General features: G+C 41.5%; 1 protein-coding gene across 4 annotated transcripts in view; it reads right to left on the bottom strand.

The window, feature by feature from the left end:
- SYT1 (synaptotagmin 1) overlaps positions 1–16,139 on the bottom strand; it is a 343,326-nt gene extending 327,187 nt beyond the window's left edge. The window contains exon 1 of one of the 4 annotated variants that reach the window (XM_080971338.1): positions 15,733–16,139. The gene's annotated coding sequence lies outside the window, so the exon portion shown is untranslated. Of the gene's footprint in view, positions 1–14,905; positions 15,176–15,294; positions 15,422–15,732 lie in introns of those variants that run through there. The other 3 variants (XM_080971335.1, XM_080971337.1, XM_080971336.1) reach the window with 3 other exon arrangements.
- Between the last annotated feature and the right edge of the window lie 6,604 nt (positions 16,140–22,743).

The following is a 22,743-nucleotide window of genomic DNA, read 5'->3' on the forward strand; positions in this document are numbered from 1 at the left end:
AACCACAGTGTCTGACAGGCACGCAGATTGCTGCCATGAGAGTTAGTGAGTTGCATAAATAATGCTGGGTTTGCCATTTTCTTTGAAAGCCCCACTTTGCCCTTAAGTGGCTTTGAGCACTACTATTTCACAGCATAATCTGCCTCAACACATTGTTATGAGAATAAAATGTGACGAGTCCCACTGTAATTGTCCTGATGGTTTGGAGGAAAGGGTGAGGTGAAACTAGAGCTAAGAATATATGGAGGGAAAAGAACGTTGGAGTGAGAATAGCCCTTCTTGATGTGCCTGGAGTTCCATCCAAATTCAGTTCCAAAAATGGGCCATTTCCACTATTGCCCCTCTACCATGAGATGCTGTTCTCTCTGCCACAGTTGAAGCAGCAAACATCCTTTGCTTAAGATGCCTTATGAAGACATGCCTATTTTCGAGGATGCATAAGATCAGATTCTGGTTTTTTTGTCTGCATGTATTTCTCTTGTTTTATTTCTCTTTAAATATTTTTATATTGTTGTTTTAGAGGTTTTTGTGTAGTATTTTTGTTTATGACATTGTTTACTGCTTTTCTGTTGTACACTGCTTAGAGGTCTTTTTAAAGATTAAGCCATTTATAACTCATCATCTTGTCTCTAGCAGTGACCTAGTGAGAAGCCCCAGCAGCTGGATGCCTGGGGATGTTGCAGCAGTTAGGTTCCTGCAGAGGCTTGCACTAGGTGACCTTGAGGTCCCTTTCAGCAACTGGCATTCAGCAGCATTCTTCTTCTGAACACAGAGGTTTCACTTAGCCATCATGGCTAACAGCTACATACCAACTACAGAACAAATGAATGAAGATTGAAATGTAACCATCCTTCAGACTTAGCATTTACATGACTTTTGCAATATAGTTTTTGGCTCAGGAAACATATTAATATACATGAAAGAGTGTATTTAAGCACATATATTTTAATATTAATTTTCATATGGATTCTTTTCTAAAGATTAATGTGGAAACAGGGTTAGAAAGACTTGACTACACACACACAGTTGTCATGAGCTAGGAATAGAGTGATCAGTTCTTTCCTACCTCTAATCTTGAGTAAAAATTCACAGGAAAGTCTGGAAACTTATGTAAGAGTTGAAGAACTCCTTGTTGGTTGTCTACACTTGTGATCTTGCAGTGGGGCCCCAAGTGAGAAGATATGTGAGTTTCCTGAGAACCACAGGATCAGGGATTGGGAAAACATGTTCAGAGGTATCTTGGTGGATAAGCATTGGCTCAGGTCTAGTTTCTGTGGTGTTTCCACACTGTGGAACAGCAGTTTTTGTTTATAACATCATCTTCATCGTCATTTGCTTTTTTCAGAAAATTGAAAGTTGTAGCAACTTACAAAAATGAACATTAAAACAGCTATAAAAAGAAGGGTTTAAAAAGATCTTAAAACACAAATGTATCTCAAAAGATGATCCAATTCAACCCCACTCCACTAATAAATAAGAAGGAAACAAAGATCCAATAACCTGGGAGGACAAGTATATTTTGCCTGGTGCAGGCTCTGTTTTGAGTCACATTAGGAGAGGCAGACCTTGGGCTATTGGGATCCTGAGCATTAGGCTTTATCAGTCAAAATCAGCACTCTGAATTGGGTCTGGAAACTAACTGGTAGGCAATGCAGTCATTGGTGTCTTGTGCTCAGACCATCTTGCCCCAGCGAGCAACCTGGGTGCTTAATTATACACCAGTTGAAGTTTCTGAACCATCAACAAAAGTAAAACACAATGCAGTGATCTAACCACAGCACAGAAAACATATGTTAGGCTATCACTATCTTCATGGAATTGTAGAATGAGAGTTCCAGCCCAAATCTCTACAATGTTTTGCCCAAAGTGTGGCTCGAACCCATGACCCTGAGATTAACAGTTTCATCTTCTACCAACTGAGCTATCATGGCTGGGCCACTAGCCAAAGTTGATGGAAGGCACTTTTTGCCACCAAAGCTACTTGAGTTTCAAGCAACAGTAATGGATGCATGATGTAGTGATTGAAATGTCCCATTACTTTTCAGCTTCCTTGCCCCCTTCTCAACAACCCAGAAAACCCAAGTTATTGGTTGTTGCATTTTACACAGTGGAACAGCTTCACCATTTTCTCTAGCTGTGGACAGCCCATCATGGAGCAGTTCTGGCCTCTTCAGGTCAATAATGGCCTGTATAGATTGTGCTCTAGCAATTTCCTTTACTACGGTTCATCTCTCTTCTCTGGGAATCAATTCTACACTACTTTAACCCTTCTGTTTCCAAATTGCATTGCCCTTCAATCCATTTTCCTCCCTCCCCCTCCAAAAAAAATGCAGCAGGGGAACAATCATGACTGGGAAGACAGTGAGGGGAGTAATTAACCCTCATACTAAGTTCCCAATTAAACTTGTTCCATACACACCATCTGGGGTTAGGGAAAGGGATACTGATAATTTGACTATGCTGCTGGAATGGTATTTGGATTCCAAAAGTATCAAAGTGAAGTTACTGTTCTATGTGTAGCTTAAAGCAGAGCAGCAATGACCGGCTACTGCTAAATCGTTCGCATCTGGAAGTACCCTGGGTCGAGCTCCTCTGTGACATTTGTTGCTGATCCCTTCGATTTGACGGGCCCCTCGTCATTAAAGTCAGTCTGAATTGCTGCCTACGGTAGGAATCATGACTAACAGTCCCCAAGCATGCATCATTTTGCAAATTGTCGAGACTCAAAATGGAAGGAGTTTCTCACAAGCAAACAGAGATGGCAGGTTAATAACATTCAATCTGATTAGGGCCTTTCTGCAATGGCTACGAAGCAAGTAAGAAGCATCTGTACAAGGTATAACTAGTATGCTGGACTTATACTGAGGAGTTGTGGTTGTCTTTAATCTATCACCTACTGCCCTCATTCGTATGACGATAATCCTGGAACCCTGGTGATGGATAAAAGAATTGGAAACTGACTTACAAAACTGAATTGTTCTGGCTTATGAAACAGATAATGGAGGTATTTCTAGTGGGAAACAGATATAATGAGTCCTTTACATAATTGCATTTCAAACGATCATAACAGTATTTCATTAATAAAGGGTCTATCTAAGTAAGTACTATGTATGTTGAATGGAGAACATGTGATCTACAGATGAAGGGAGGTAATAAATTTACCTCATTCAATAAATAAATAAATACATTTACAAAGTTTGACAAAGAACAAAGGGGTTAGAGCCCTGACTGGAGAATTGCTAACTAGCTGGTACAACAGACTGGGAATCAAGATAGGACACAGAATGGCCACTTACATTCAGAAAATATGGGAAATGGATCACATCATTTCCTATATGACTGGAAGAAACCAAAGGAAGGGATCTGACCCTAACTCATATCCATATGACTGACACAAATATACAGGTATAACTGTTTGGTAAAAGTTTCCTCATTAATTTGGACCCTTTCTCCAGGTGACCCGAAACTCAAGCTTGCTTCCAAAAACAGACCACAGCTCCAGTTTTCTACCCTAGCACAGTCAGCCTGATTCACATTGCCTACTATCGATCAAACTCAAACAACCTGCCTTTAGGGATCTCTGGCATTTCCTACCAATTTAGGAGTTTGTCCAGTCATGCCCTATGAAAGGTGTGGGAAACCTTTTTAAGTTTGAAGGCCACAACTCTTCTGGGAAACCGTCCAAGGGATGTAAGCTAGTGGCATTATCAAAATCCAGGGAACATTACAGTGAGGCAGGACACTTAGGGTGTGAAGCAGAGTCCATGAGAGGTGTGGACTAGGGAGATGGCCTGGGGAGTATTCCAATGGCCAAATAGAGAGGTCTGGAGAATTGAGTTTGGCCACCAGGCCTGATGGTTCTCATGCCTGTCCAGGTTACACTTCCTCCACTCATCTGCAAAACATTTCGAAAGTGCTTATTTTGTGGCATCTTCAGAAATTGAGTTTCCCCACCCTGCCCTGCATCTTTACTTTCCTCCCTGATTGCTGACTCATTTCATCTTTTGCATCTTCCCTTCAGCTTTTGCCAATGCTGCCACCACACGATGGCCTTAACAGTCTTAGCAGGGACTATGTGTTGGCTGGGCAAGGAAGGAGAGCAACAGAAAAGGCAAGCCATCTTTGTGTTTTGTCTAGCTGGTGGAGTGCCATTCACAAGCTGTAGACCACATGCTGCTCACCCATAAGAACCAGTCATGCTTGCACAAATGTGGAAAAGTTACTAGCACAATTTTGAAGCCAAGAAAGCCTAACGATAACTGTAAACTGTCTTAATGAACAGGCCTCCAGAAAGGACCAAATTCTTGAATGAATTGCCCATTTTAATGGGAAGCTCTGGGACAGTTGCAGCACCATGTTTGCAAACCCCAGGTGCTTTGGTGCTGAAACTGGTCCTCTTATGAGTATTATAATATATGCCAAGCATTTTGAAATATGTTTTTTTAGGCTAACCTTCTCAATCACTTGCCAAGTCCTTAAAACCATGACAAGAGAAGGAACATAAAGAAAAATAATACCTGGTCAAGACATTTAAGCCTGCCTTGTCTAGATGATTGACAATGTAAAACTTGATTTGTGAACCTTTCTTCACTATTTATTGTAATTCAGTTAAAGGTATGCTAAGATTTAGAGCAATCTCTACAGGTCAAATATATTTAAATGCATTGACTCCAGGGATCACTTTCAGAGCTGTGTTTTAAAAGTACAAAGAGAGAGAGAGTTAGGCAGAGCTAGAAAACCAAAAGGTGTCAAACGCCAACTCACATCAGCCACAGGCAGCATGGCCAATGATCAAGGATGATGGGAATTGTGGTCAATTTAGACAGCCACTGGTTCTCCAGCTCTGATTTCAGACTTAGATATCTAACACCACATTCCTATTGTGGCAGAACTTGCAGAGAGACACTTACACCTAAGCCAGCAGATATAAGCAAATGTCTGCTTACACACAGGTGGTTTAATCATTGGAGCAGTATTTTTGGTCTACTTTTAGACCTCCCTTCATCCCATAGGATCTCAGGGAAATGGCACATCAAGATCAAAAAGGACACTTCCATAACCAGGTACACTGAAAACTGAAGCAATCTTCTGTGAGTGCAATCACTGAGTTATACAAGTGGACCACTCCCTTGAGATGCCACTTGCACATATGAGTCAATGTAGGTAACATATTAATTAGTACACTGAGGTCACTAACCTTTTCATACCCATGGGCCCATGGGTAAACTGGAGAAACTGTCATGGCCACCATGAACATGCCATAACTGGTTTCCATTGTGACCCATAAAAGGTTGTTGGTAGCATAATTGTGAAGTGGGAGCACAGCTGAAAAGGAAATAGTCCTCTCACCAAAATTGCACCCCAAGCCTAATTTCAGCAGGGGCGGGGGAGAGTGTGATAGAACCCTGCAGTGCTGGGGAAGGACCCATTCTGCATACCAATTGTGAGAAACATCAGCAACAGCCTGGTTGAGGAATACAGGGAAAATAGGAAGCTGCTTTATACCACACCAAGCTGTCCATCCATCTTGCCCAGTCCTGCCTACTCTGATTGGCAGTGGCTCTTTGGGGTACTAGGCAGAAAGGTCTTTTGTATCACCCACTAACTGATCATTTTAACTGGAGATGTCAGGGATTGAAACTGCACGTTCTTAACCACTAAGCTATGCCCTCTCCCTCCCTGGGCAGTCACATCCAGGCTAGAATAGTTTCCTCTGAGACCAGTAATGCTAAGTAATTAAGCACAGAGTTCCATTTGGGACATCTGAGAGCAAGATTACTATACAGTGGTACATCGGGTTAAGAACTTAATTCGTTCTGGAGGTCCATTCTTAACCTGAAACTGTTCTTAACCTGAGGTACCACTTTAGGTAATGGGGCCTCCCACCGCCGCCGTGCTGCCACCACACGATTTCTGTTCTCAACCTGAAGCATCTGTAACCTGAAGCATCTGTAACCTGAGGTACCACTGTGTACACCATTCAATAGTGCCTCTTTTGACTTCCACTAAGAGCAGCAGCTGAGGCAGGAAGCCCACCCAGCAAGATAGTTGAATATGCCCCCGGAAACAACTCGTCCAGTGGGGCGGAGCTGCAATGCTAGCTTCCTGGCAGCAAGGTTGATGCCATCAGCAAGGTTGGTGTGGTCTGTGCCAGCCTCTCCACAACCCTGCTCTTCTCCCTTTCTCTCCTGGTGAGTGGCAGCAATCCTGCTACCAGGAAGATGGCATTTCAACTCCCTCAAACAACGCAATCCGTTTCTGAGTATCCTCACTGTCCATTTTGTTGGATTTTAGGCATGTTGTAAAACAGAAAAAGCAGAGATTTCAAATAAATCTCTAATATTAAATAGCGACGACACAGCCAAAATATCTGTTCTGCATTAGGCACATCTCTAGCACTGAGTATGTTCCCATTAGAATGAGAAAAATGTGAATTCATTTTTTCTGGAAGTTTCATGTGACAGTATCCTTCTGCCAGGAACCATGTGAGAATGAGCAAATTCTCACACTTTTGTTCTCTTAAATAAGCACGTGCCTGAAGCATTTTAACAGCTGTATTAGCCTCCTAATGTCAAACCTAGACATTAAAAACATTTTTAGGCATCAAATCTTCAAAAGGAGGAAATGCCACTTTAACACTCTGAGCAGGAATGTTAAAAACAGACCCCAAGCTGAAGCAATTATTTTGTACATCAGCCTTCATCAACCTGGTGCCCTCCAGATGTTGCAGACTACAACTTCCATCAGGCCCAACTCAAAACATCTGGAAGGCAGCAGGTTGATGCAGGTTGTTAAACATGTAGGCAGCATACAACAGGCAAATATACCTAACTTCTTGTTTCTCGTCACCCTTGAAAATGTGTAATAGTAATGGATTTCCTGTCTTTATATTGGAATGCTTTTAACAGGCTAAATTGAACTTCAGAGAAGGACACATATGAGACATCTGTAACAGCCAACCCAAGTATGTTGGGAGGAACACCCTAAAAAAAAAAAGGAAATGATGAGATATAGAGATGCATCAGTGTAAATCTGTCCATTTGTTAGTGAAATCTGAAAAAATAATAATCTGATGCCTCCAAAAATTAGAATAGCTGCTTTCCTAGCAAACAACAAAAAGCCCTACTTAGAACAAAGATTCAGCCTAATGCAAATTAAACTGGATTTATTATCAATCCCTCAGAATCGGCTGTTCACATTAAAAATGAGAATTACAATAGGTCCTTGACTGCAGAGCAACATTATGCCAAGAATTAGTGTTCAGTTTTGTATGGGGTTATTAATATATTTTATTCAGAAATTTAGCAGGAGAAAGACCAAACAACTGGACAAAAAAGGAAAAAGACATTTTGGTGGCAAGGTTGAACCCTTCCAAGCACCGCAGCGACGACTTCAGGAATTGGACAGATCCCTCTTAATGAACAGTTTGTTCCTCTACAAGCCAGCTGGTGTGATCTGGGTGAGCAACATCCTTTTTTAAGGTTACAGCTTTTAATAGCACTTTTGCATTAAGCTAACATGCTCGGCACTTAACTCCAATAGTCACTAAACATTTTTACAAAGAAGCCAGTGCCTTTTCTTCTAAGCTGAATAATATGTTTGTCAATATTTATAAGCAATGATTAATATATATGCAAATAGTATACATTTATTACCGCAGCTATTTTAAACAAGCAAGGCCAACTTGGGAGTATTATTTTCAGTACATTTAGTAAAAACAAATTAGAAGTCTGGAAAATCACAATCAAGCCAGATGGATTAGGTCCCTTAAAGCTTTTCCCCCTCATCTATGCGGCTTTCTTGGAACACTTTTCTTTCAGCACTTAATCAGGAAACTACAAAAAAGGAGAGACTTGTATATACACATCAGTACAGAAAACAGCATTCTAATTTCACTTTGTAAACCATTTTAAAAAATGAACCAAGATGCAATACAAAGCCGCTGAAAGCCTTAAGCAGTTTACTATGAAGAGTTATTTGACCTCCATTGAGGTCTTTGACTTCTGTTTTCCCCTCTTATGACTTTGTTCTTTCCACTAAACACTTTACAAGTTCAAATGAAATAATTGTATTTTCAGCCTAATACTATTTACCAGCTTTGAAAATTTTTAAAAAAGGTGCAGGGGATGATCATGCGCTCCCTGCTCCTTGGAGTGCCACCTGACCCCACTCACCTGCTCACACAAATGCACACATTCCCATTCAGCATAAGAAGGAGTGCTCTCTAGAGCACTTAACCCATTAAACATTAACATCAGTCAACAATTTCAGAAACTTGGAATATATATTTTGAGCATGGCTAAAGTTACTGGTTTGTATCTACAGGGTTTTGCACCAACAAAAAGCATGTCTACTTGTGCAACTCAACTCAAGTTTTGCTTTAACAAACCCCTTCTCACTGCAGCCCCCTGGAACCCCTTAAAAATGCTTTAGTTGGGAGAACCTCTGGAAGGGTGTGGGTTAGGGTGCAAACGACTGCAGTCAGCAGAGGGGAATCAGCAAAAGTTAGATGCTGTTTGTCACATTAGCATAAGGACCTCCTTGCTACTGCAAAGCTACCATTAGATTCAACCCCCTAAGTCTAAGAGGTACACCTCAAAACCTGCAATCTGTATAAAACCAAGAACCCCTACATCACAATGATGAGTTCTAACTTTCTATCTGGCCAGGCAATGTTTGTGCTAGGTTTGTGAGTTTGTTATAGTTACTTACAGAAGAGGTGAAGTAGCAAACATATTAACATAAGAAGAGCCTGCTGGATTAGGTCAATGGCCCTTCTAAAGCAACATTCTGTTCTAACAAAGGCCAACAAGATGCTTGCAGGAAGCCAGCAAGCAGGACAGGAGTGCAACAGCATTCTGCCCACCTGCAATTCCCAGCAACTAGTATTGAGAAGAACACTGCCTCTAATAGTGAAGGTAGAACACAGCCATCACGGCTAATAGCCTCCACATCAAAGGGCAAAGTTGATAGACATTACAGCTTCATGACTACCCTATGGGTCCAGAGACCTTGCTCAACTGTATCAGCTGGCAGCAAACACCAGCAATTATATAGCTACAGTATAAAACAAAATACAGAGCTTCCTAGATCTTATACCTCCATGACAGCAGTGGGGGATTGGGGGACATTTATATTTTGAGAGGTCCTCAGTAGCAGCAGCAGCAGCAACAAAAACTAGTCTCGTCCTTTGGAAGCGGTCACCAGTCTTGCTCTCCTATGGAGAAATAACATAACTAATCTTTGTATAAGGGGCAAACACAATTGTCATCAACGTAGATGAAGTTGCTGTCATCAAAGACAGTCAACAAAGGACATTGTTGACATCCTTTTGTCTCGAGAGATAATGGAGTGCACCTCTGGGCATGAAGTCAAACTGCTGGAGAATCACAGCACCTACTGTGGCTGCAGAGACCTATCCTATCTGCTTTTTTATTAGGTGGGATAACAAAGGAAGTTTTTTATTAGGTGGGATAACAAAGGAAGTATCCAACCTAATTTTTAAAAAGCAGGTAGGATTATTATTCCATGGAAAGCAGTTAAGAAAAATTTTTCACTGAAGGAATTAAATTTCAACCCCACCGTCTTTCTCTATTTTGAGGTTTTCAGGTGGTAATTTATTCTCATTACACAAGAAAGTTGTTGGATAGACATCATCAAGCCTGCACCAAAGTTATTATCCAACCAGATTTGTCTGAGTCACTCAGTCACACAAGTCAACTGTGTATCCCCATTTAACCATACTCCTCACTGTCTAATGTGTTTATACTTTACTGCTGCTTATCCAAATGTATGGCCTCATGACATCAGGATTTTTACTGGAGTGTTACAGCAGATGAAAAAAACAATTACATATATTTCACAAGCACACACACAAACTGTGTACATCTTGTCCCATGTCCCATGAATTCTTTAGGACCACTTGTGAATACCCACTTATCAATGTATTCATTGTGCCTAGCGAGGAGATCTAAAATATGTGACTAGGCACTCTGGGTGCTGCCCCCATAATCCTTTGGATGCTTCCAAATCCTGAATACAGAGCAGGAAGCACAGTAAGAAATTTTGTTGGCTGCAATCCTAGACCCACCTACCTGGAAGCAAGTCCCATTGGACTCAATGAGACTTACTTTAGAGTAGAAGGGGTTGCATTGCATGGTTAGCTGGGTTGGCATTTAGTAGAAAAGATGCAGCTGTTCAAAAATGGGGCTTTATTATTATGTTTTTATCAGTTATATTGCTGACTGCTTGACATGTGACTAATACCTACTACAGTGTCTGTACCAGAAAAGGCAAAACGTAAAAGTGAGTGATATAATAATAATAATAATAATAATAATAATAATAATTTATTATTTGTACCCCACCCATCTTGCTGGGTTTCCCCAGCCACTCTGGGCGGCTTCCATAGAAACAAAAAATACAGTAAACAAAAACAAAAACAAAAAATATCACAGATTAAAAGCTTCCCTGAACAGGGCTGCCTTAAGATGTCTTCTAAATGTCAGGTAGTTATTTATCACTTTGACATCTGATGGGAGGGCGTTCCACAGGGCGGGCGCCACTACCGAGAAGGCCCTCTGCCTGGTTCCCTGTAGCTTTGCTTCTCGCAATGAGGGAACCGCCAGAAGGCCCTCGGCGCTGGACCTCAGCATCTGGGCAGAATGATGGGGGTGGAGATGGGGGTGGATATAATATAAAAAACCAAGATGTTTCCAGAAGGCATACGGTCTGTATACATTTGCAAATAACCCTGTATATACACTCATCCTGTACTACAGATATGCAAAAGCTTTTAACTGAACTTTATCAAGATTTTATAATAGCAACCATAATACTACATTTGCCTTGTATATTAAATATGTTCCCTAGTTTGACATTGCCAAAAGGACATCAGTACATGTGTGTTTGCGAAGCATTGGGGATTCTAAAGTATCAGATAGTATCAGCTATTTAATAATTAGCTTGTTAAATAATTGTACTGTGTGCTGCTTTATTACTTAAGCATTTTTCTCTCAGTGGCAACTCTGGCGGAAGGAGAAGTGGACTACAGGTTTCTCGAGTATCTACACATTCAAGAAATGAGAGGCAGAGCTCCCTCTAGAAGAGAAAATAAGTAATTCTCCGTGGATGTCACTTAAAGGAACTGGTTAAAACCAAACAAAAAATGACAGATAAGAAATGCTAAAAATTCCAGAGCAATTTTAAACCAATCTACTTAAAACTGATATTTTCTGAGGGGTTTGGGTCACAATCCTCAAAAGAGTTTTTTCTAGAGTAAGCTCACCATGGTCAATGGGACTACCGCTAATGAAAACTGGGATGGAAAGCTGAAATGCTTGTATCATTATACGGTATGTTACAAAGAAAAACCCAAACACACGCATAGCTGTTTCAAACTGAAATGCACACAAGACCTGTGCATTTGTAAATCTCCCACTTCTGTTATGAACTCTGCAAAAGATTACATTTTGTTTGAGTGATAACTTTTTCACACAATGACCTCTCTTCAAATCCACCTAAATCCTAGGCAATGGGAAGATTTAGAATCTAAAATTTAGATGGACTGCATATTAGTACTGTGTCTATCCGGTAGCTTTGCATCAAAATAATCGTTGAAGGTGCCCTTAAAAAAAATCATGCAGACTCCATATTTTTTGCAAGTGTTATGCTTCTGTACAAGAAACAATATTATTTGGGTTTTTAAAAATCCCCTCCAACTGACTGACGCATAGCATGAAAATAAGACTTATCTTCAGCTGTTCAGATTACGTTTGTACATAAAAATCCCCAAGATATTTGCTTACATAATACTGTGTTTAGTCACTTAAACAATTTAAGGTGAAGCATTCTTCATAAATACCATAGGTACATACACGTCCACGCATTATTTCAAAAGCTTTTCGTGTACGAATTTCTAAGAAATTAAGCTGTTCTGGATACAGAATAATACTCAAACAAACAAATCTTTTAGAGGACCAACAAAATGCAAATTACCGCCATTCCTCTGCATGCCTACTCAGAAGTAAGTCCTATTAAGTTAATGGGGCTTACATCTCGGTAAGTAGGTAGAGAATTGCAGCTTTATTCATACATTTTTTACTTCTAGAATTGTATACTAAGGTCACAGAGTCTACAACTCTGAGAAATATATATATCAGGGTAGGGGGGGAAGTCACCATTAGAATACTAGACATAGTGCCTTGGCTGGAAAAAATATATAGTCATCATCAATATTTAGCAACACACAGAACTCAGCTTTCATAATACCTTATGGGAGTATTTGTGCACTTGCTTGTCAAGTACTTTAACACTTCAGTCTCAGAATACTGTATGTCTCAAATAATAAAACTGAGTTTGCTGTTTTTTAATCCTCATTTATCTTTGCATAAACAAAAAAAGGCTACAACATGAACAAATGTTTCAATTTCCATCTAAAGCCACATCAATCATATTGGGGCTTCGAGAAGGGTAACTTGTAAAACATGTCTTTAAATCCTGCACAATATTTGTAATAAACTAACTGTATAAATCCATCAATTACCATTAACCTTGATTTTGTTACTAGTATTATTCTAGTAACTGGACAAATAGGTATATACTTTTCTCAGCTCTCCATCAAGTAGTCCCCTTCTACCTCTGTATCTCTCCAACAACCTTTGCTACAAACTCCATGCAATATACTTATATTTGGAATTTCAGCAGTCTTACGAACCATCAACATACAATACAGCTTTATCCCATAATTCTCGTTATATATTTGATATGAACAACTGTCAAATGAGTTAAGCATGACATATTTTGTATTTGTTTAGTAGGAATGGGGAGAGAAGAGTCAGGCTTTGAACTGTGGGATCAAACTCCTAATTCTGGCATGAAATCCCTTAAAACAGAACTAGCAGGTTGTCATCATTCATTAACAAAGCTCACTTAAGCGCTCTTTTAATGTGTAGGAAGATTAGGTTGGAATGAAATAGCTACAGAGAAGCATTTCATGCTTTTGCAACTGCAACACTCATAATTTCCAACAGCATGCCATTATCCTATGTCCTGTGGCTCTATTTCAAAATTTGCTCTGTTCACAGTATCTGCCTCCTGTTATGGTTTTTACTAGAAACAAATTAGGTTCGAAGACCTCTTATAATGGAGTAGACTCGTTGACAATTCAATGGGAATACACCAGAGCAGATGAGTACTGTGGGTGACTCCCCACTCTACTTCTCAATTCTCAAGTCATGTATGTTTCATACATTCCAAGGTACCAGAACAAAGTAATATGCTACCTTAATCTAGACCTCACCCTAGGCAGACACTTCTTTCCCCCAGACTAAAACAGCAACAACTCCTAAATGTCTCCCTAGACATAAAACTAGGTCAGGTGTAAATAAGAAAAAGTCTTGCAGCACCTTAAATATTCTAGCCTTCACGGTGCCACAAGACTTTTCATTGTTTTTGCCACAATAGATGAGCATAGCTATCCCTCTGGAATAGATCAGGTGTACTTATTCATTTGAGACACTGTATTTCTTGGCAATCTGAAGTCTCCTGAAGGTTTTGCTTTCTGTCTCCATTCCAGCATAATGAATGGATGTCAAACATACACATATTTAGCAGATATAATTCACTGCCAGCACAGCTAGATGATATCTCTTTAAAACATCAAGTTTCAGCTGCTGTGGTTTTAAACGTAGGATTTAAGATTAACCCTGTGAGGCTTTCTGTTGACTCAACCGAACGTCTGTCCTTATAATCTGTTTGTTATATCCGATTTAGAATTAAAAATAACTCTTGCCATTAACAATAGTCAAGAAGACACAGAGAATCTGGGCAAAACTAGGACAGCTTTTCATCGGCTTGAAATGTGGTTGCACAAATAAGGCTCATGCTGTGGGGTTAAAACACCTAAGTATCTAAAACGACTATATACTGGCTGACCTCTGAAGGGAACCCGGAGTGTTTGAAAAACATGGAAACAGCTGCTGAAATATGGCATTTTCTACTAAAATTCACAAGGTCAGAAGCACAGAGGTCCGTTTCTCTCCTCCAGTCACAAATCAACATTAAGAAAACAAAACTTGACATCTCCCATGACAATTGGAAGGAAAGATTTATTAGAATGCTAATACCGTCTACAGATTGTGGCCGTGTATTTTTGTTCTCTGCTCATTTAGAACTCTACGTACTTGGAAAGCTTTCCAGTTACATTTACCTAGAGACTTCTTCCTACCACTTCCCATCTGACAGAAATCACTCAGCTGGGTCTGATGAATAATGGTAAAAGGCAGCTTGTATCAGCAATGATTGAATTACAGAATGTTGAAGATTACAGAATGCTATGAAGCCTCATTCCAATGAGTTTGCTTAATTTACGTACTATACTCCAGTAAGCAGCTTGATGTCTTTATAAGAAAACATCAAGAGACACCGTATTATTAAGGGAGAAAATAACCAATTCCATAACTTTTTTTTACTTCTTTAACTTTTTGTTAACATGCAAGTAAGCATACATGCATTTTGTTTTTAACCACACCACTAACACCATATGGCATGGGTATATTATCAATAGGCCATTATAAATTGCCCCAAGACGAAGCAAAAAGACTAAGAAAACTATGAAGGAGAAATAAAGGGGCATGCTTAATGTAAATACAAATTTTAAGATCTTACAAGGAAGGGTAGATCAGAGAGCCATGACAATCAGTATTTTCAAAAGCATCACTTTAGTCATGTGCCATTACCACAACCATCACAACCGAAACCTTGCCCGTCCTTTAGGGAATACTGCCGGAGAAGAACACCTATTTCTGTATCAAAGCTTACAATGCTGTGCATCAGAAAGGATGCAACTGAAATCTTAAGCTGCTAATCAAACATATTGGGGGTTGAGGGTTGGTTGGTTTAGTACCTGATGTTGGAAATTGTCGATGCAGAAACTCTTTCTTTATCAAATAATCAATGGTTAGGAGAAGAGATGTGAAATCAGAGGGGTCGACACTTTAAAAATGAACTGCAATTAACTTCCCCCCCCCAAAACACCCCCTTTGTTGTTGTTGTTCCCTCGGGGAAAAGGAAAACAAGTAGCAAACAGATCCTTTCGGAAGCTGATTCCCCTTCAACCCGTCAGCAGGAGCTTTGAAGATCTGCTTCCTGCCTTATAAGCAGTTTCATTGCTTTGGACACTGCTTTGAGCCTGTTTCCGTCACTGGGTTGCAGGCAGGATTCATTGCGCCCCCCCCCCGTCCGCCCCACGTCTCCACCCCTCCCCCTCTTTCCATTTCACCCCATGTCACCCACCAGCTGACTTTTCCTCCAGAAGAGAAACAGTAGGTGGGTGGAGGGCTTTTCGGAGCGGAGTGGGTGGAGATTGTCAGACGTCCACCCAGCCCAGCTTCACCCCACCGTTATCACCACCGTTGCTTCCCCCAAGTCAGCAGCCACGGGCCAAACTGCTTTCCCAGGGTCTGAGGGAGAAACATGTGCTGCCCCCCCCCCCCGCCCCAGCCAGTCGCCCTTTCCAGAGAGAGGCCACCCGGGTGCTCCTCCTCAGCCTGGCTCCCAGCTTCCTTCTCTCTCCACAGACACGAGACACGACACACACACACACACACACACACACTCCGAGAGACCCCGGCCGAGCCAGAAGGAGGGGGAGCCGCCAAGAAGCCCCTCCAAGCAGCAGCAGCAGCAGCAGCAGCAGCAGCAAGCAATGCCGCTCCACGCTCGCTGCCTTACCTGGCAACCGGCGAAGCGGGCGCGCTCTGTCCTTCAGAGCCTTTCTCTCTCCCTCGCGCGCTGCGCCTCTCCCGGGATGGCAGACTTCAATAACAAAGCCCCGCCAAAATAATAATGGCACTCAAAAGTGTGCGGGGACGCCAGTCACCTCCCACACACCCCGCGCGCGCACGCACGCACACCGGCGCCAGGAGCAGGTCGGCGTAGTGTCCCCCCTCCCTCCCCTCCCCGGCTCGCAGCGAGCTGGGCTTTGCGTTGGGGGTTAAGTTTCAGCCGCTGCTGGCAGGCAGGCAGGCAGGCAGGCAAGCAGGCAGGCTGGCTGGCTAGGAGGAGGGGGAGGAGAGGCGCCGGGCGGGGAGGGGGGCCGGGCCGAGCCGAGGCCGGAGCATCACGGGCTCTGCAGCTTCTCCAGGAATCCCTCCACAGCGAGGCAAGAGCATCATCGCCCAGCCGCCGCGGCCCCATTGGCCGGGAGGCGGGGCTTGCTCGCCGCGCGGCCAATCCGCCGGCCGGATTCCTAGGTGGGGCTTTGCTTAGGCGGCAGCTGCGCCCATCCCATGGCTACGTTCGCCTTTCCATCGCTCTGCTCTCGCATCCCTCCGCCTCCGCCCAGCCGCCCAGCGCTCTCTTCCAGCAGGGAGATGCTGGGGAGGGCTGGGGGGCTGGGGAGGGAGTTTCCTGCGAATGACAACCAAGGACATCAAACTGGTCTTTGCAATTGTCAAAGGGTGTGTGTGAGAGAGAGACTGGGTGTTTGTGTCCCAGCACCTCTCTCTCTTTCCACCTTAAACTCAAGCTCTGCAATGGAAAGGCAGTCGCCCGGGTGACCTGATTCTCTCTCTCTCTCTCTCTCTCTCTCTCTCTCTCTCTCTCCACGTCCCCCTCCGCCCTCTTCTCTATCTCCCACTCCCCGCCCCCCTAAATCTCAGGCAATTTACAGCATGGCATTTTTCAGACCAACAAAAGAGAGGCATCGAAAGGGAGATGCAGGAGCTGCCGAGGGGAGGGGCAAATTGAAAGCAAAACCTCCTCACCCCCTGAACAAGTAAGGGGCTACCTCTTTTCCTGTACGCTGAGGCTACCGAAGCTGATCATGCATTTATTTATTTATTTATTAAAAACCATCTTTTTCCTTTGCAATGCTACAGGGATTTGCCTGAGCTAAGGGGGAAAACACCCTCTCTCGCTGTCTCGCGCTCTCGCGCTCTCTCGCATTATCGTTCTCCCACATTCTTTCTCTAGCCATAGTAAAACTAATCTCGATCTGAATTGTATGGACTTTATAGCATTCAGGGTAAAGTAAAGTAGAAAGCGTCGTTTTCAGAGGTCTTTACAGCTTGTGTTCATTATGAATTGATCAGATAATTGCTCTGTAAACAACACGTTCGGTTAAGCACATTTTTGTTTTCTTTTTAGTGGGTTACAAGTGTCCAATTAAGCTATGAACCGGAGCTACCCTAAAGCTCTGAGGAAATAGGCAACTGTAACTAGTAAAAATGACTACATAAACTAAAACATTTAAAATGTTATGCTACGTTTTTGCCATGGGGCATCATAGTCAAAACTGTCATTTGGGTAGCTGCTCCTAATCTATCAGCATCCAGAGGGGTATCTTCTGGGGCTGCACGTGTGAATGCATGCACTCTCCTCCTTAAATTCTGCCACAAAGTTATAATCTAAAATTATAATTTCTAGTGTTCTACTTTCTAAAAGTTGTGACTAGTCAAATGTTACATGCCAGACACATGAGTTACATTATAGAGGCCACCAACCTCCTATGTACTATGTCCATCCCATTTCAATGAGAGAATTTGCAACATGTGGACTGAGGTGTATAGTGGCAGTAGAAATCTGAACTGTTTGATAGCCTTTGTGGAAAACTTTCCATCTACCAACAGTAATAAGGAGCTGTCCTATAAGTCAAATGAATGGTCCATGCTATTATCCCTGATTGACAGCAGCCTCCAAGGACTTTCTGGGTTAATTTTTCCAACCCTTCCTAGCTGCAAACCTGTGTGTGTGTCAGGAGCCTCTGAGTGGATGCTCATCTCTTTGCCCATCTAAACCCACCTGCCCCTTCTAGACACTATAAAAATAGCTAATTTTGAACATACTTTATCTCTGCCTGAAGAGTTCTCCAAGCCATGCCATGGTGGTCTATGCACCACACTGCATGTAAGAAGGATGCTGTCCACTGAGTAAGTGCTGAAAACTCACTTTGAATTATACATCTCTAGGATCAGTTAGAAAAGCAATGCTATCCTTTGTTTCCAACTCAACTTGCTATTTTCTCTATTTATCTGAAGTCTTTAATTTAAAAATATTTCAAAATAAGAGGGCTGCATGTGATTGAACTACAAAATCACAGTGGGTGTTGTCCAACATTGGACATACTCAGAGTGGGCTTACTGAAACCAATGGACTTAGGTTAGTTAAGTCCATTGATTTCAAAGGGTCTACTTCAAGTATGATTAATGTAGTGATCATCCAGGAAGAATATCATACTAGACATTAAGTTATACTAAGAAAATGTTTCAGCACCCAACTTAATAATGAGATTATGAGTACAGTTCAGGAAGAGAAGGGATACCTATGATGTTAAAAGCTTTGAATATGTATTCTGGATAGTCTCACAAGTTCTAAAGAAATCCCCTACATGAAGGATGTATAAAGAAGTAAATACTTTCCTTTTCACACTTCAGTATAATTTGCAAAACAGTGGCCTGTTGATCTTCCATGTGATGAGATACATAAACTCCGTAGACACACAGCATTTGCATACATCATCACAATGGAGATGCACAAATCACTGCTTCCCACATCAAACTGGAAGGGAAGAGGAGGAATTTCACATTCTCTGCTGGTGCTTCATTGTAACATACAAAGTCACACACACTACACTTTTTAAAAGCATACCCCTTTCTCCATATTATCACACACACACCCTTTAAAATATTGTGCTGCTGCCTTTCCCCAAACCTTTTCTTTCTTTTTAGAGTATTGTTAAGGTTGCTGAAGATATGTGCTGTAGCAATTTATGGTTATGATTATGATTAAAATTATGGCCCACCCTTCATCAGTAGATCCCAATACAGGTTACAATAATTTAAAGTTTAGGATTTTAAAAAGGTTGAAACTGATCACAGTGGCAAGAATAGGGTGAGTCTGGAAAACTCACATCTCAGGTGTCAAAAGCTAGGGTAAAGAAGTGCATCTAGATTTAAATATTTCCAGGGTGATATTTCCAGTGCAGTCAAGGCAAAATCATGTCACCATGTGTTACCAAAGGAAGTGTTAAATGAAAAATGACAATGGTTGCATCCCTATGCAAGCATACCTGAGTATAATCCACTGAACTCTATCTGAAATCTTTGGGACTTCCAAACAGACATGAACAGAATTGCATTGTGTGTTACCAGATGTTCTTGCTTTTGATAGAAAGCACTACTGTTACCATGATTATTTTATTCCTGTGCTACTAATTTCAGATACCAGCTGCAGTGTTGATATTGCAGTACTAGTATTTCATATTTATTAATGACAGCTCCCACATTTCATTCACTGAAGGATTCTGTAAAGAAGTGATGCACAACAAGAAGGTGGTGGATGACAAATCACAGAACTCAAAAAGCCAATACAGTATACCTAAATTAATTAATTGCATGTACCTATTTTTAGGAAGTAATGCAGACAGACAAATATATATACTTTCTTAACCTGGTGGTGTTTCTCAATGTATTATACCATGCCTTGAGTGATATCATAATGGCAATCAGGATCCTTGGTGCTGTTTCTTAACAGGACTTTCTAGAAGACATGTGGCATAGTTTTCAGAAGTGCTTATATCGAAGCAAGTATTCAATATTTCAGCCTAGTTGCAAAAGTGGAACATGGATTAATTTCTAAGAGGAAAGCATTGAAAGTATATTTTTCACAATGGATGCATACTGATGATTAGAAAGGTTCAGAGTGCCTTTACCCTGATTCCCATGGAGCTTTCCTTGATAACTGCCAGCAGTCTTGTAAAACGCATTCTGTCCATTTGCATCAGCTGTGTCCATTGTTCTTCATTTTTCTGCTTTTATGTTATAAAAATCATACTTTTGATTTTGCTACAGTGTTTATTACTAATGCCAGCTTTGCACTGACATAATGTACTTGTGATGCTATGCGCTCACAGAAGCACAATAGAAAACAAGGCAACACCAGCACCCCATTGCACTGTGTTCATGGCAAGACCCCCAAAGCCCAAGGGTAGTCCTTGAGCCAGATCACAACACAGACATCATTGTCCCCAGGGAATTAACACTCCCTTGAGCCTGCTTGCTACAGCAGCACCAGTTCAGACTAAGCCTTTGGTGGAACAAGTTGTCTGGCTCTGTCCAGGGTCCTGAACATTCTGCATCTGACTTTGTTCATCAGCTTAGGCTGATATGTTAGCTGTGGTTAGGCCTGGAAAACTGATCTGGTCACAGCTATCCAAGTCCAAATAGCATCTAGACAGGACTACTAAAAAGTGCTCTGTGAATGGCTTACCTTGTGGGCTATGCAAAAACTACAACTGGTGTAAATAGCATCTATGTTGCTAACTGGCTGAAGCATTGGGGAGCATATCTTGTCAGTTTCCTAAAAGAGCTACACTGGCTAATTTTAATGTTTAATACCCTAAATGGCTTGGGACCAGATTACCTTATGAACTGCCTTTTTTACACAAACTCGCTCATATATTCAGATATTATCTTGGTTCCCCTGCCATCAAAGGTGAGATGTGTGCTTTTCTGTTTTGTCCACACTTCTGGTCCCTCAGCTCTGGAATCCCCCCTTTTTAGTTTATCTTATGTTGGCATTTTGCCCCTCTTCTTCATTGCCATATTGCATTATTCTTATACTTTTATTGGCTTTATTGATTTTTAATTTATTTCTCTGAGTTGCTCTGCAAATCCTGGTGGGTTTGAGCAGTGGGACATTAAATGTTCACATAAATACAACCCAGTGCCTTAAGCAGTGTGTTCCCCAGCTGGCATTTATATAAAGCTGTTCACATGCTCTCATTGGCTGCAAATGAAGAAGGCAATGAGGTGCTGGGCAGTCATTGTTGACTCTCCATTAACATGGACCACCTCTTTTGAATCATATAGAATCACAGAATTGTAGAATTGAAAAGGCCCACAAGGATCATCTAGTCCAAAATTCTTCAACAACAGTCTGACATTACACTGTCTCTGTGGATGGTGAAGGAGCAAAGGTTTCTAAGTCCCATTTCCCCACCTCACCCCAAATCCAGGAACAGGCTGATTAGGATCAGGGCAGCAATGTATAAGGAGGAGTTTAACTCTTTCACTGTGTTGTGGTCTCAACGAAAATTACTTCCCTTCACCCCGAAGCTGCTATTTGCCTCAGGAGGAAATCTGCCTCTGGCATTGAACACATTCTGATGTTCTGCTTCCTACCCCAATTCCAGGCCTCTTTCTCATTTCTGTGTTTAACTTTATTTCAAGGCTTGTGTGTTTGAAAGCTGAGAGGCCTGCTTATTTCATAACAGCAGTGCAATCAGCTTTCAGCTCAGGAAGAAAAAAATGCAGGAGAGATAATATGTGTGTGTGTGTGTTTTCCTGGAGTTTAGACAAACTGATGTTTACTGATGGAATTAAAATGAAGCATCACCCCTACCTCTACCCTGTGTTAATGAAAACTTACAAGCCATTTTGTTTTCCTCAGGACTATCTTCAAAGAGATCTTTTTTGCCAAATAAGTATGCAATAAAACTCTGGGGGATGAATACCCAAAACAAATACCATGTTAAAGTGATAACCTCAGGAAGGATAGCTATTTGTCTACTTCCTAGCGCTGATCTGATCTGCGCTCCTTCCAGTGCATGTTTAAACATTGCTGCAGGCTCCTATGTTACGATTCTTGGCTTAGCAAACTAGGCTTTAATTTTTCTAAGGACATAGTTTAAAAGCTATCAAACGGGTGCAAAAAGCCCAGACTGTCTAGCTCTTTTTATTTAAAGACTGTGCTATCCACAGGAGAAAGTTCATAGGTAATAAACTCTCCTAAAATTTAATAATACTATACAAGTATAAAGAACAGGAAATGAAAGATACAGATCTTATTCAAGCCTTATATAAAAAAAATGAGGTTTGTAATATGCTGAATAGGAACCCTTGAGGATATTATGATTTTAGTGAATATGCCATTCAGACTACATAGCATTGCATTCTACCACCACCTCAGATTCATGCTGGCCAATAGTAAAGTGACCATCACCACTAACTGCTCCTGAAATGAGATAGATACAAATCCAGGAAGCCATGCTCAATGTGCAGATGTCTAGGGCTGGTGAAAAGCACTATTCAGCTTTCTATTAATCACATGGAGCCCCATCAGACAGATAAAACAAAAGGGGTTTCCAGTCTGGAATAATACATCTGTTATCCCCTTTCCAAAATGCAAATTACATGTAAATACTGGTAATTATGGTGAAGGTATGAGCTAGTGGCTATTGTGCATAGCGGCCCAGTTATGGAAACAATAGCCTGTGTTTGGCCTAACACAAAGTATTGGTCCTGAGACCAGGATTTGCTTGGGTATCAAGTTCATCCTTTCTTCATTTGGAGACATATGATGATAAAAAACATAAGATGGAATTCAGTGCAGCATTTCTGCTTAACTAGCAAAATGATCTCTCCTCTCCTTTCCCACGCACTGTTCTGGGAGGTCTCCTGAACCTACAAAGTAGGTCTAAGGGAGGCATGGAGTGCAGCGGGGGAAGCGGGAGGATAGCCCCATGGAGCTAGTGGGAGTCCTTGCATTGGTTTCTGCTAGCAGAATGGGGTGGTTGAACCTGGCCCCACAGAAACACATTCTTCTGGGAATCTCTGAATTTTCAATCCATCAAGCAACAAAATGAATAAAATCTACTTGACAGGTAACTGATCAGATAGTCCACTTCAGTAAGGGTGTTTGTGATAAAGAACAGGCAATGAATATTCATAATTAAGAATGGGA

Source organism: Podarcis pityusensis (assembly GCF_964106645.2).
Source record: "Podarcis pityusensis genome assembly, chromosome: 10".
NCBI classification, from domain to species: domain Eukaryota; kingdom Metazoa; phylum Chordata; class Lepidosauria; order Squamata; family Lacertidae; genus Podarcis; species Podarcis pityusensis.